The sequence below is a fragment of the Phoenix dactylifera genome, chromosome 9 (assembly GCF_009389715.1).
Source record: "Phoenix dactylifera cultivar Barhee BC4 chromosome 9, palm_55x_up_171113_PBpolish2nd_filt_p, whole genome shotgun sequence".
Lineage (NCBI taxonomy): Eukaryota > Viridiplantae > Streptophyta > Magnoliopsida > Arecales > Arecaceae > Phoenix > Phoenix dactylifera.
This window is the reverse complement of record NC_052400.1, coordinates 17,850,967-17,863,377: the sequence shown is the minus strand read 5'-3', so window position 1 is coordinate 17,863,377 and position 12,411 is coordinate 17,850,967.

Below are 12,411 nucleotides of genomic sequence, written 5' to 3'. Positions count from 1 at the left end.
ATAAAATGCCGCATTTACCACAAAAAAAAAAATTAAGCCTTACAACATTCGAAAGTCTTGAGAGTCAACTCTTATTTGTTCCGTATAGACATCAATCTGTCATAGCTTTCCTAATTCTATATTCATGGCTGCGATAATTATTGCATTAGATTCTAGAATAAGGGCTTAAATATATCTCAGATTGTGAATGTTACATGTGGTTTTTGCGTGCTTACAAACATGATCCAACCCACAACAGCGCGCGGCTTCTTCCTCATCTTCCAATTGTGAGAAGGCAGGACGAGTTCGACATGGCCAACTTCTTCATTTACGTTGTACGAGTACATCCACTTTCTTTCAACTTAAACCGGTGAAATGCATGGTGTTTTTGGTCTTGTGGGTTGAAGGCAGGTTTGTTGCCTCTTTTATTCTTCCTCTTGTGTTTGTCATTTTTTAAGTAATATTTGAGCTTTGCATGGCTGGTGCAAGACAGCTCTATTAGCCTTGGCCTATGATCGAGCAGCAGGTGTGGCTGAGAATTTACAGGCCCCAACCGATCCATAAACTTTGCCTGACTACACTAAAAATCGTGCTATGCATGGCCTTAACCGGAGAAAACAATGTTGCCTTAACACTACTATAAACTATTTCTATTCTGCCACCTTCATTCAAATGGCTCTGGAAATTTTTCCAAAATCACTTCATGAGGAGATGCACTGCTCCACTTTTCGTTGTTGGTTAAGCCCACTGATGTCGTGGTTCCTGGCCCTCTATTTAACCAATGGTTACTAAATAAGCATTTAAACATGATCTTAGAGTGTAAAGCTGAGAAGTAGAGATTTTTGAATTGTAAAGCATAGGATTGTATTTCCGTTATTTTTTTTTTTGAAATTTTAAACAGTAAAATTCTTCGAAGCTGTTTAGTTGCTATGGGACTGACTTATAGAATGACCATCCAATTCCGAGTGGAAATTTCTCAGAAGTTATACATGAGAAAGCTGCTGATTTTAATTTTGAAGCGATCTTTTATACTGATTTATAATAGCAATTTTAAATATACAGACGAGTTAAAACAATAACCTTCCTCCACAGGCTACCAATACATGGTCCCAAAGAATTATACGTTTAAAGGTGGATTCAGCCTTTGTCCCGCTGTACATGCGACTCTTTTTAGTATATACCTCTTTTTATATCGCAGAGGATGCCAAAGTTTGGTAATCATGAACTCCATAAAATCATGAGTTTGTTTTTGGCAAAGAAATATTTATACAATGATCTTTGAGAATGCTATATATTCAAATAAAAAATTAAAAATGTTAATTAGAATGAAGGTACAAACATGTAAAAATTTAAGAACTTTACATAAAAAATCAAAACTTTTCCCATAACAGGGCTTGCAACCCATATACCTGCCCTGTCCTTCCAAATGTGGATCACGTAATCAGATATTAAATGATGTTCTATCATTATATATATCATGCTCTTAAAAATCATCATGCTTATGATGGCTATTTAAGATTGGTGCGGTGTACTAAATCTATAATAGTGTCAGCAAAAAGTCATCATCATTTATTTTTTGGAGCACCAACGACCAAAGTTAGGTAGGCTTACAACAAAGAAAAAAGAGGGTCATAATAGGATTAGAAAGAGAAATTTGGCTCTTTTTTTCCAAAAATAGTCCTCTCCATTATAAATGAAGGCTATGTACTTCAAATTTTTAATCATCAATAAAAAAAGACTTAAATACTGCTTTTACAATTTTTCTATTTTCTTCTCTTTTTTTTAGAAATTCGAGTTGATACCTAAATACATTATTGCGAAGTTATAACTATCTCAAAAATATCTAAACATGATTGAGGTACTATGAACAAATTATCATTTTCATATAGTAACGCGTTGCTCTTGGCCGACACCGGTAGATAAATGGCATATTTACCGGAAGGCCATATATTGTTAAACTTGCAGCAATATTTACTAGCACAAGTAAATAAATTGGTTTATTATGGATGAATCATATCCTAAGAGAAATGCATTTGTCAAGAAATATATTTCCAAACACGTTATAAAAGAACTTTTTTTTTTATGTGGGCCATCAAATACAAAATTAACAAAATAAAAAAATGGGTCAGTACAATCATAGAGTGATGATACAAAGTTATATATAATATATTGATCGACGTAAGTAATTAGAAATGACCGGCATGAAATTTATGGCAACCACACATTAATTGAACCTCTAAAGTTTAGGAGGTTAAGGGTTAGGACCACAAGCTGCAGTTTTGGTGATTGATATGATAAGAGAAAAAACGTCATCAAATATTCCCACAACTAAAACCAGAACCCACCCCCCTCACCGATCATCGGCGTGCAAGGTCCCATCAAAATCCGTTCCTACGTCAGCTCGCGCATTAACTTCCATAACTAATAGAGACGTATATCGGGCAATCGAGGACGACCCACACGCGCCTAGTGGTGGCTATATTGTGGCCTCTTGGCTTCCTTCCTTCCTTCCTTCCATTGCCTTCCCAAATTTCGGTTTCCTCCTCATCCCTCTCTCTCTCTCTCTCTCTCTAAAAGCCCACCTTTGTTTCTTGAAGAGAGTAGGGAGTTGAAGAAGAGTTATCAAAAGAGAGAGAGAGCGATGACGGGAGACGGCAGGGAGTACTCGAGGGCGAGGAAGGTAGCGGAGGCCGACGGGCAGGGGCGCTGTGGTTGCTTCGAGATGCCCTTGCACTACCCGAGATACACCAAGGCCGAGTTTGAGACGATGCCCGAGTCGAAGCTGGATTGCCTGCTCAGGGAGTACGGGCTGCCCGTCACCGGCGACCTTGCCCACAAGAGGAGCTTCGCCATAGGTGCCTTCATTTGGCCTTCTCACTAGGTTGATCGACCTTCATGTATCTGGATATTGGATCTATCTATCTATCTATCTATCTATATATATATATATATATATATATAGAGAGAGAGAGAGAGAGAGAGAGAGAGAGAGAGAGAGAGAGAGAGAGAGAGAGAGAGAGAGAGAGAGAGAGAGAGAGAGAGAGAGAGAGAGTAGATGAAAAAAAGAGATTGATGGATGTGATATTGCTGTATCATGCGTATGGGTGTGCCTGGTCTTGAAGTATTTATTTAATAAGCTGAGCTATGGATTTCTCCATCTTTTATTTCATAATTGGCTACTTTGAAGCTATGCACGGCTCATGAACAATATATGTGTTTTTGTGGCTTCGTGTTCTGTAGCCCTGGTTTCAGCGATGAGTTGGCGCTTGAGATCAATGTTTCAATAACTCCTTCGATAAAATAGGAAAAAAATAAAATTCGCCGATCACCAGCTAAAGGATCACCTCCAATATCATTGCGATAGATATTAAGGTCATTATTTTCCTCGGCAAGTATTTGACTAGATTTTGTAGGAGAAAAAAAACAAATGGCTATTCTGATGGCCATAATTTAATTGCTGTTATAATAGAAAATAATTGATGATAATAAATAAATGATATTATTCATTTGCTTGATTAGTTATGTCACAGTTTGCAAGACAAAGTTTCTTTTTAACTTCAAGATTGCATATTTCAAGAATTGAATTCCAAACAAAAAAATTATTTCATAAACCATGAAAATGTCTGGTAATATCATTATATAGTTTCCAAAATACGTGTGGCACGTACGGTCAATAAACATGTGGTTTGGTCAATAAACGACCTACCATACGGTCCTACAAAAAAAGTTTATCTAATAATCCATGGCATGTAGTAGTTTGTATTTTTTTTCTATTATTGGATCTTTTTGGGTAGTGAATGCAACTTGCAAATAATGTATTCGATTCATAATCTTCTTGTCTTCATGGCCACGGGTTGAGTTACTGTTGAGAATGGAAAAGACACCAAGCTTAACGAGGCGACACGCAGATGCTCCAACTACATCGACCTAAAACGGGATTTAGTGGTCCAATGTCAGCTCTTAGGCGAATCCGAGGCACTCGTAAGCCGTAATATCAGCAAATGGTGAGTTGTTATCAAATTATATTTCTTAGCGTAAAATCGTAAGGTTCGCAAATCAAACAATGGGAATAATAGTCAACAAAAGGGTCGAGTTGCTTACAATTTTTTAGTCATGTTAATAATTAAATTGAAAGAGCTTGCTTGCTCATTTGGTAAAAGCCACGAGTCCATTTAGGTATCACGCTGGACAATAAAAAGCTTGGAGTTCATTTAGAGGACTTGAGTCCTGTGTCTGAAGTTGTACCAAAAAAATAACAGCTCTGTGTTGGAACAGGGACCAAAAGGAAATTGGCAGCCATGATCGTATCATGAGAAATTATAACCTACGTCCGGTGTACCAACTCGGCGGTCCACTGGGCAATTATTTTTTGCCGTATGTGCCAGGTCGCCACCTTAGCAAAAGGGAGAAACAGGAAAAAGCTTTCGGCCGAGCGCTCCGCCCCGCCCTCCCAGCTTCCGCCGAGCACTCCGCCTCCTTCTCCAGTCCTCTAAAAAGTGCTTCGCTAGCATCCCGTGTCGCCGCTCGTGCCCCGATCCTGAGGAGAGGATCTCCGCCAGGCTCTGCTGAGCGCCCCCTTCCAAAAATCTCTCCTAGAGCTGGTGCTGCACCGACCCCCATATGCTCGAGCCCCTCTTTTACCGCCACCTCCTTGAGTACCCCTGCCTCTCATCTCTAACCTGGCCCTCGCCGATGCCATCTTCCCCTCCTACTACGTCGCCATTGACGCTCTCACCTTTCCGGCCCTTCGTGGCCGCGACCTTGCCGACTTCCTCCACCATAACCGCCCCACCATCTGGGGTCGTCGTCGTGGCCACGAACACTTACTGTCCTCAAGATTGGGATGCGCTTGTGGGGGTCGATGGAAGGGAGCGCTCGCGGAGCTCGTCTCCTTCGGATCCGGTGCGAGCGGCAACGCAATACGTGAGCGAGCGCTTGGCGGACGGGAGAGGGGGGTGGAGTGCTCGGTAGAAGGTGGGGGAGGGGAGCGAAGCGCTCGGCGAGGATTACTTTCGCCTCCGGACAGGAAGTGGAGCGCTCGGCCGAAAGTTCCCCCATTGATGTATGAAATGCCCGTTCCAGCAAAAAAAAAAAAAAAAAAAAAAAAAAAAGGTTTTTCCCCATTTTTTTTTGGCCTTTACGCTAAGGTAGCAGACTGGTGCACGTGGCGATAAGTAATTAGCACGGTGTACCGGTGAGCTGGTGCATCGGGCATAGGGCATAAATTTCCTTGTATTAGAGAAGGAACATATTGTGCTCTAATGCTAAAATCTAACAAAAAAAAATTATGTTAAATCTTCTTCTTCGCATCCCCCTGTCTCTCTCTTCACTACATTTGTGAGGGCCCGGTCCATTGACCGGCCGGCATATATTTTGGGCCGCAAGCCCATGCAGGCAAGGACTCCCATGGCCTACGCACGTGGGAGAGGAAGAAATAGGACTCCAAACAAGAGTCTTTTTCTTCCTCTGATCCCGCCAGACAGAGTCTAGACAATCGAATCCTTCCATTTTTTAGCTGATTTTCATTTATAAAAAGGTCTCTCCCTTCTCCTTTGGCATCAACCTTGAGAGTTCTTTCATTAGAGGTTTACATCTCTAAGTATTTCATGGGAAATACTCGAGGATTCGCCATCAATTCAGCTAGGAGAGCTTATCAAAGGCAAGGTAAGTTTTCTCTCTTCCTTTCTCCCTGTTAGGCCACCGTTCTACCTCAAATTTGGCTGGCGAACTCCAGATTGATCGCGGACAAGCCTTCCCTATTTTTGTCTTTGGTCGACCACTGCCGTCTACCAAGCGTGACTTATCGGCATCGGCCTACCACCAAATGCCACCGAGGGACGTGGCTCACTGGCGACTGTCACCGCTTGGGCGGCCTTTCTCCATTCGAGAAGAAGAGAGAGAGAGAGAGGGAGCCTGATGGTTCTCTTCCCCTTCTTGTATTTTCTCTCTCTTTTCTCTTATTTTTTCTCTCTACCTACTCTCTCTTCTTCATCTTTCTCTCTCTATGACACCTATGGATCCCAATATAGGGTCCAGTCGATCTGGTCTACAAACTCAAGTTAACCCTATAAAGAAGCCCTAAACAATCTTGGTGCCTGAGTTGCCTACTGGACCCATCATCCCAACCTTATTAAGTGTCACTCGAATCCATTGTTGATGAACCATGTCAAATAACCATGACCTTGGTATAGTCTATATTCCATAATTCATTGATCGAGTGGCTTAGATCTGACCTGCCCGGAGTGACCGAACGCTATCATCCGACCAACCGTCTCTTTTTTTATTATTTTAATTCTATTAAAGTCATCGAACATAAATTAATTTTATTTTTAATATTTTTAAATAGGATTAACTGAAGTTTGACGGTCTAAGACGAAAGAGATAAGTAAATCTTGCGCTCCTTATTATTTTTTAAATATCATGTTTTCAATGCATATGATTTGCCAGTAAAAATATCATATTTTTCTTAAAATTATGGATCAAATATGTATTATGAACATCATATTTTATTATGAAAAATAATTTCATAAATATTTTAATGAAAAAATAGCTTTATTATGAAATATGAATCTGATCATGCCATTCAGTATTTTTTATCTATATATGTGTTTGTTTTAAGAAAAATATATAAATTTTCTAAAGGCTCTCAGATAGCTATGTATAATCTTAGAACTGAAAAAAATCGACACCTAGAGCTAGCATCCATACGAACACAGGCTCTGCCAGCAGGTATAAAGTTGGCAAACAAAACAAGAATTTTTGTCGATTACGAACACGAGCCCTATCATGGATATAAAGTGATCGTAGCATGAATATATGCGAGCAATATTTTGAACTATGATATGGCTAAATGGAGAAGGATGATTTATGAATTTATTTACAAAATGAATTTGGAACCATGTTTATGAAATATAGATGATTTATGCATACATGAAAGGTTGTATGACATGTCTTAATATATTATACTATGAAATACTTTATTTTGTAATATCCGTTATTTTCTTAAATAATGCATTGACATGGAAACTTATTGAGCCATGTCACTCATATATCTTTATTTTATTTTTCTCTCTCAGACGATAGTATTTTAAATTGATTATGAATTTTTAATTAATAATTTTCTAAATATTGAGAATTATGGGTTTGATATATATTATATGAATTTAGACGCTCTGAACCAATATTGGTAACATTTAATGAATAATAACATAAAATTTTTATTTTTATATTTTATTTGAGATGAATTTGATATTTTATTGTGCCTCTCGGTAGCATGGCAGTATTATTTTGTGAATTTGGGGCTTGACAATAGCTACAAGGGGTGACCTCTTTTGCGTCGTCAAGAACACCCCAAAACACCCTTTAAATAACAAGTGGGCCGTACCCCAGATGGTGTTGAAAAAATATTTGTTCCTAATTATGTTCATACATAAGTGGGACACTTGAACCGCTAACTAAGTGCTGGAATCCAAAACCAACAAGTCAGCTTGGATTTTGGAACCTTTCCTTTTCCCTTCCATTAATTCCAGCCTCATCCATGGGATGCGGGTTGGCTACGCGCACCGCTTCCAGCATACTAAATAAATAATACTCTCTCAAGTCTCAACCACCCTCGCCACCTCTATAAAATCCTACCTCTGGTGGAGACTACTCTCCAAAAAATACTCGAGGCAGAGGATATAGCAGTAGCAGCAGCATGAGCTCGGCCTTGCACGGTGTGGCCAAGGTGAGCCCCATGGCCGATGGGCAGAGAGGCAAGCAGCACGCAAACGAGAGGCCAAGCTACTTCCAGATGCCTCTCCACTACCCGAGGTACACCAAGGCCGACTACGAGACGATGCCCGAGTGGAAGCTAAACTGCCTCCTTGGGGAGTACGGCCTCCCCGCCACTGGCGACCTCGACCATAAGAGGAAGTTTGCCATGGGTGCCTTCCTCTGGCCTTCCCACTGATGCGTGATTCGGAAGTGGACGTAATAGGTAGAGTACAAATGGCTGGAGCTTTGTTCGGTAGAGATTTACTTAAGATGTTATGGTAGTCGTCTCTTGATGAGGATACGGATGGATTGATCGATGAACGTACCGTATAACTAGTGCAGCACTTTGTAAGGCGTCTTGAACCTTTGTATAACGTTGGCTTGAGTCAGTCCCTGTATTCTGCTTAATGTGAACGATAGCAGACTGCACGCACAGTCCAAGTGCGTTATATAAAGATCTTTAAGTTCATGAATTATATGCTTGTTTTTGGTTGTTAGTATCTTACGCAGAGATTAAGATTGGCTCATGTCATGCATTATTATGGATTTTGCTCGCTAAATAATGAGGTTTATTTGCATCAGCATGCAATGAATAATGGAGATGACTGGCTCTGAGAGATGAACTTAGCCACCAAAGTTATCTTTACAAATGCCTGCAGCCTATAAAGGTTTATTTCGCACCCACCAAATACCCATAAATTAAGGTCTTATTTAGCTTCCACTTCCATCCTATATATATATTGCACTCTCGTGATGGTTTATGGTAGTACTACCGCTTGTGATTGGCGAGCTAGGCTGCAGCCTAGAGGTTGCATCCTTCTAAATGGAGGAGGTTGCATGTCTTCTGCGCTTGCTTTGCAAAAGGTATTTCTCCAAGTATTTAAGACAGGCAATTCTTGCACCATTTCTTAGAAACGATGGGCCATCATCATTCTAAAAAAGAAGATCATCTTTTCAAATGATTTTTTGCTCTGCATATACGGTTAATACTGCATCACATTAGGATCTTCCTCATGATCGTTTTTATAATATTTCATTCTTAGAGTAATAATAAATTGGTTTCATTCATAAAAAATATGGACATCTACACGACAGATACAATCAAATGCAACCAGCTAATTCAAGCGAGCCAGGTAATTTTACAAAGAATATCCCCCTTAAAAGTATGAAAATTCACCAAGAAAACAATCGGAGCCATGCAATTGAGATTTCAGTTTGTTAATTTAAAAGTTAAATTAATGAATCAGGCAAGCCTAACACAATCATTCCAATCAACTTTTATATACATATATATACATACACATGGACACACATATGCACACAACCGAGCCTTGTAGGACCAAATAATTTGCCACCTGATGAAGTCTGTTAAATAAATAATATTTATGTGTTGTGGAGATGAGGAAATATAGTTATGCAGGATCGGCTCCAACGAAGAGAGAAGAGGCTTTTCATGGAGGAGGCATGAAATGCGTATGATTCAGGTTTACGGCAACTTGCAGCCTTTTCTGACTTCTTTAACCAATTTCGAGCCCAGCTTAGCCTTTCCATCGCTATTGGTTCAGTGCACATGTTGGCCGAGTTGGTACGAATACATCGGAATAGTACCGCCCCTTAAGATGCTCCAAGTACCACACCTATAATGCGTTCCTCTTTGGGCATTTATAAATAGTTTTCTTGCCCTTTTTAACGTCCTTCCTCAAGCATCAAATTATTATTTATATGGGCACCTCATGATGTGTGATTACGAAAAAAGCACAGCATGTTAGAAATTTTCTTCGAACCTAATTCAGATTAGCTAAAAATCTTTAAACGTCATGACTCTTGATTGAGAAAATGTCTTCTTTTTCCTTTTTTTTTTTCCCCCGGAGAGATGCTACTGCCATCCCTTTGATTGGGTGATTAGAGGCAGATGGGTTTCACCTGCTCGGTATTTCTGTGCAGAAAACCCAGAGAACGAGTAGTAACACACGCATGGAGAGGATAAAGGAGGCTTGACTGAAGGAGGGAGGCTAGCTCTCAGTTGAAGGGCATCTGCTAATACGTAAAAACTCAGAATCTGATGTTTTTTTTACCCTCAATGTTTTCATGATTTTTAATCTACCGAGTTTTTCACAGTCTTACCCCACATGAATAGCTGAACTGTTTGAAATTCCGTCTCAGCTATAAAAAAAGAAGAGAGAAAAGAGAGAGAGAGAGAGAGAGGCTAGAGGCAACCCAATGTCTCTCTCTAAGAATTTTTCTTTTTTTATTACTTTACAATGACCTTTCTTTTTTTTTCTTTTTTTTTTTTGCTAATACGGGTATTTCATACAGCACGGATACGAATATACCCAGTAGAATCTGCAATCAAAAGGTCCCGGAATGCACCGGACAAATCATCCTCACCAACCTATAAGATGCCTCCTGAGTGGCTCGCAACATACGCCGCCACCCAGTCTGCCGCCCTTTCTTTTCATCATAATATTAGTTGAATATTCAATATAATATGTCTACCTAAAAACTTAGAAAATTGAGGTTGACATTGTGCAAAATATTACATAAAGATGAAAAATTATAGAGTACACTGCATGCATGGTTATATTGGTGCATGCCGCTAATGGTGGATGTGAGGCCCAATAGTCCCACATCGGAAAGACTCGTTCCAGAGCCTGGGCATATGAGGCGGGTGTCTCCAAATCCTGTAGATGCATTTTGGGTAGAAAACAAAACCGAGGAGAGATGAAGGACGCTTGCGTGAAGCTCCGGAACCGGACAATATCTGGCAGGGGAGCCCCGTATTTTCCTCCCTCATGTGGCCCCCACGTGGACACTAGGTGCCTCACGTGCCCCGCGGAGGTGGAGGCATGACACTAGAAGTATATTGGTGTGGGCCAATTACTCACTAAGAAGAGTGCAAGACGAATAGAAGCCATGCAAATATGTTTTGATGATTGGTGGCGTGCACGCAATAATTTTTCGCGACAGATACCCAAGGTCTAAAGTTGTGTCATGTTGATGGCTAGATTTATGGTCAAATTTCTTGTCTAGAAACCACTCTTCCTATCAGAAATTAAACCAAAACAGTTAATCAAAGAGCCATTTTAATCACTTGACATGGACTGGGAATCACTTGATATGGACTGGGAAGGACTGGGAACACTGCCGTGAGAGAGTTCGTGGCATTAATTACTATGATGGAGGACTTGATGGCTCCGGAATATTCGTTGTGCTTCTATCACGATAGATGATGCCGAGCGTAACGAAGCGTTGTTGCACATTGGATGCATATATGGTTCTCCATGATCGTGTTAATGGGATCCTGTAGAGTTTCCTCTGAGGCATGCAATGCAGGTATGCGAGTTAATTTTCTTATCCATGTCAGTTGCTATAAACAATATTCCATACGTTATGATAGCGGCAATAACAATAATTTATTTCATTAATTCATTTGGCCTCTCAACTAGCCGAGGTTCAACTATCCTGATGAAGCCACACATTCCATTTTGCAGGCATGGCAAGTTGCTGCATGACCTCCATTAAGCCCAATCTTGTTAGCTATTTAGTAACCAATTAAGAGTTATGCCTCCGAATTCATGTGGACCAATTCATTTTTTTCATGGTTTAGATGGCATGCGTCATGTGGTATCTTATGAAGTACAGGATCAATTTGCAAACTAAAGCATCATAGCTTAATTCCCACAGTCGAACTGTGGAGTGCATGTCCTCGCCTCGTGATTTATGCATATGCATGCGTGCGAATTGAGTCGAACATGACTCCCTGGAGCTTTGCTCTTCATTGTGGAAGGCATGCATGCCATGTTCAGCTGATTACGTGCTTGTTCCGGTAGTTCCACCTACCAAGTAATTCGCAACCACTAGGTTATATATGCTCGTAGGTCCAAGCACAGTCACCTTATATATTGGTTAGAAACATGTTCGCATGGAGACTAAATTCTATACTAAATCCAAGAGACCAAAAATTCAAATCCATGCGGTCATGCTTTCGCCAGCCAGATGGTGATGCTCAAAGGTTATCTTTTGAAGCTGACTGGGACTCACGAGCAATGCCGTGGGGAGCCCGGCGATAGATATGATGACATCAATGTGCCGAGGCACAGTAGGGATTTGCATTTATTGCTGCAACTGAGGGAGAGAGGTGGAGTGCATGCACCTGCGAGAAGTACTCCATTCAAGTTCTGGGCTCTCTCCATGTTGAGTGCTTCCATTTCCCTGCAGGCGGCTGAGATGGTGCAGCTCGGATGATTGATTGTGTTATTGTGAGAAGTCTTTCTTAGTGGAGTACCAACTATTACCTGGGAGTGGAGATACAAATGGAACAGCCTGCAGGTAAAGCTTTAAGTCAGCACACAGCCTAATCTTTTATCGAATTTTTGGTATGCTCGCTCCTCACCCGAAGTCCGGCTTATGTGCATACCTACCGAACAATGTTATGTTGCCAGTATTGCCCGTTTTATTAGTAAACAATATATAACAGCTAGTAACAACCATTCTTTGACAAAAGCCATTGCAGATTTGAAATGGGCAGACGGAGATGCTACTTCTGTTCTAACAGTAAGAATTTCTGAGGGGTCTTTTATATATTGGAGTCATTAATTGTATTCAACTTTAGAGAATGATTGGACAAAGATCAGGGCAAAATAAGTGAAAATAATCCTACTAATGGTCCATCCTAAA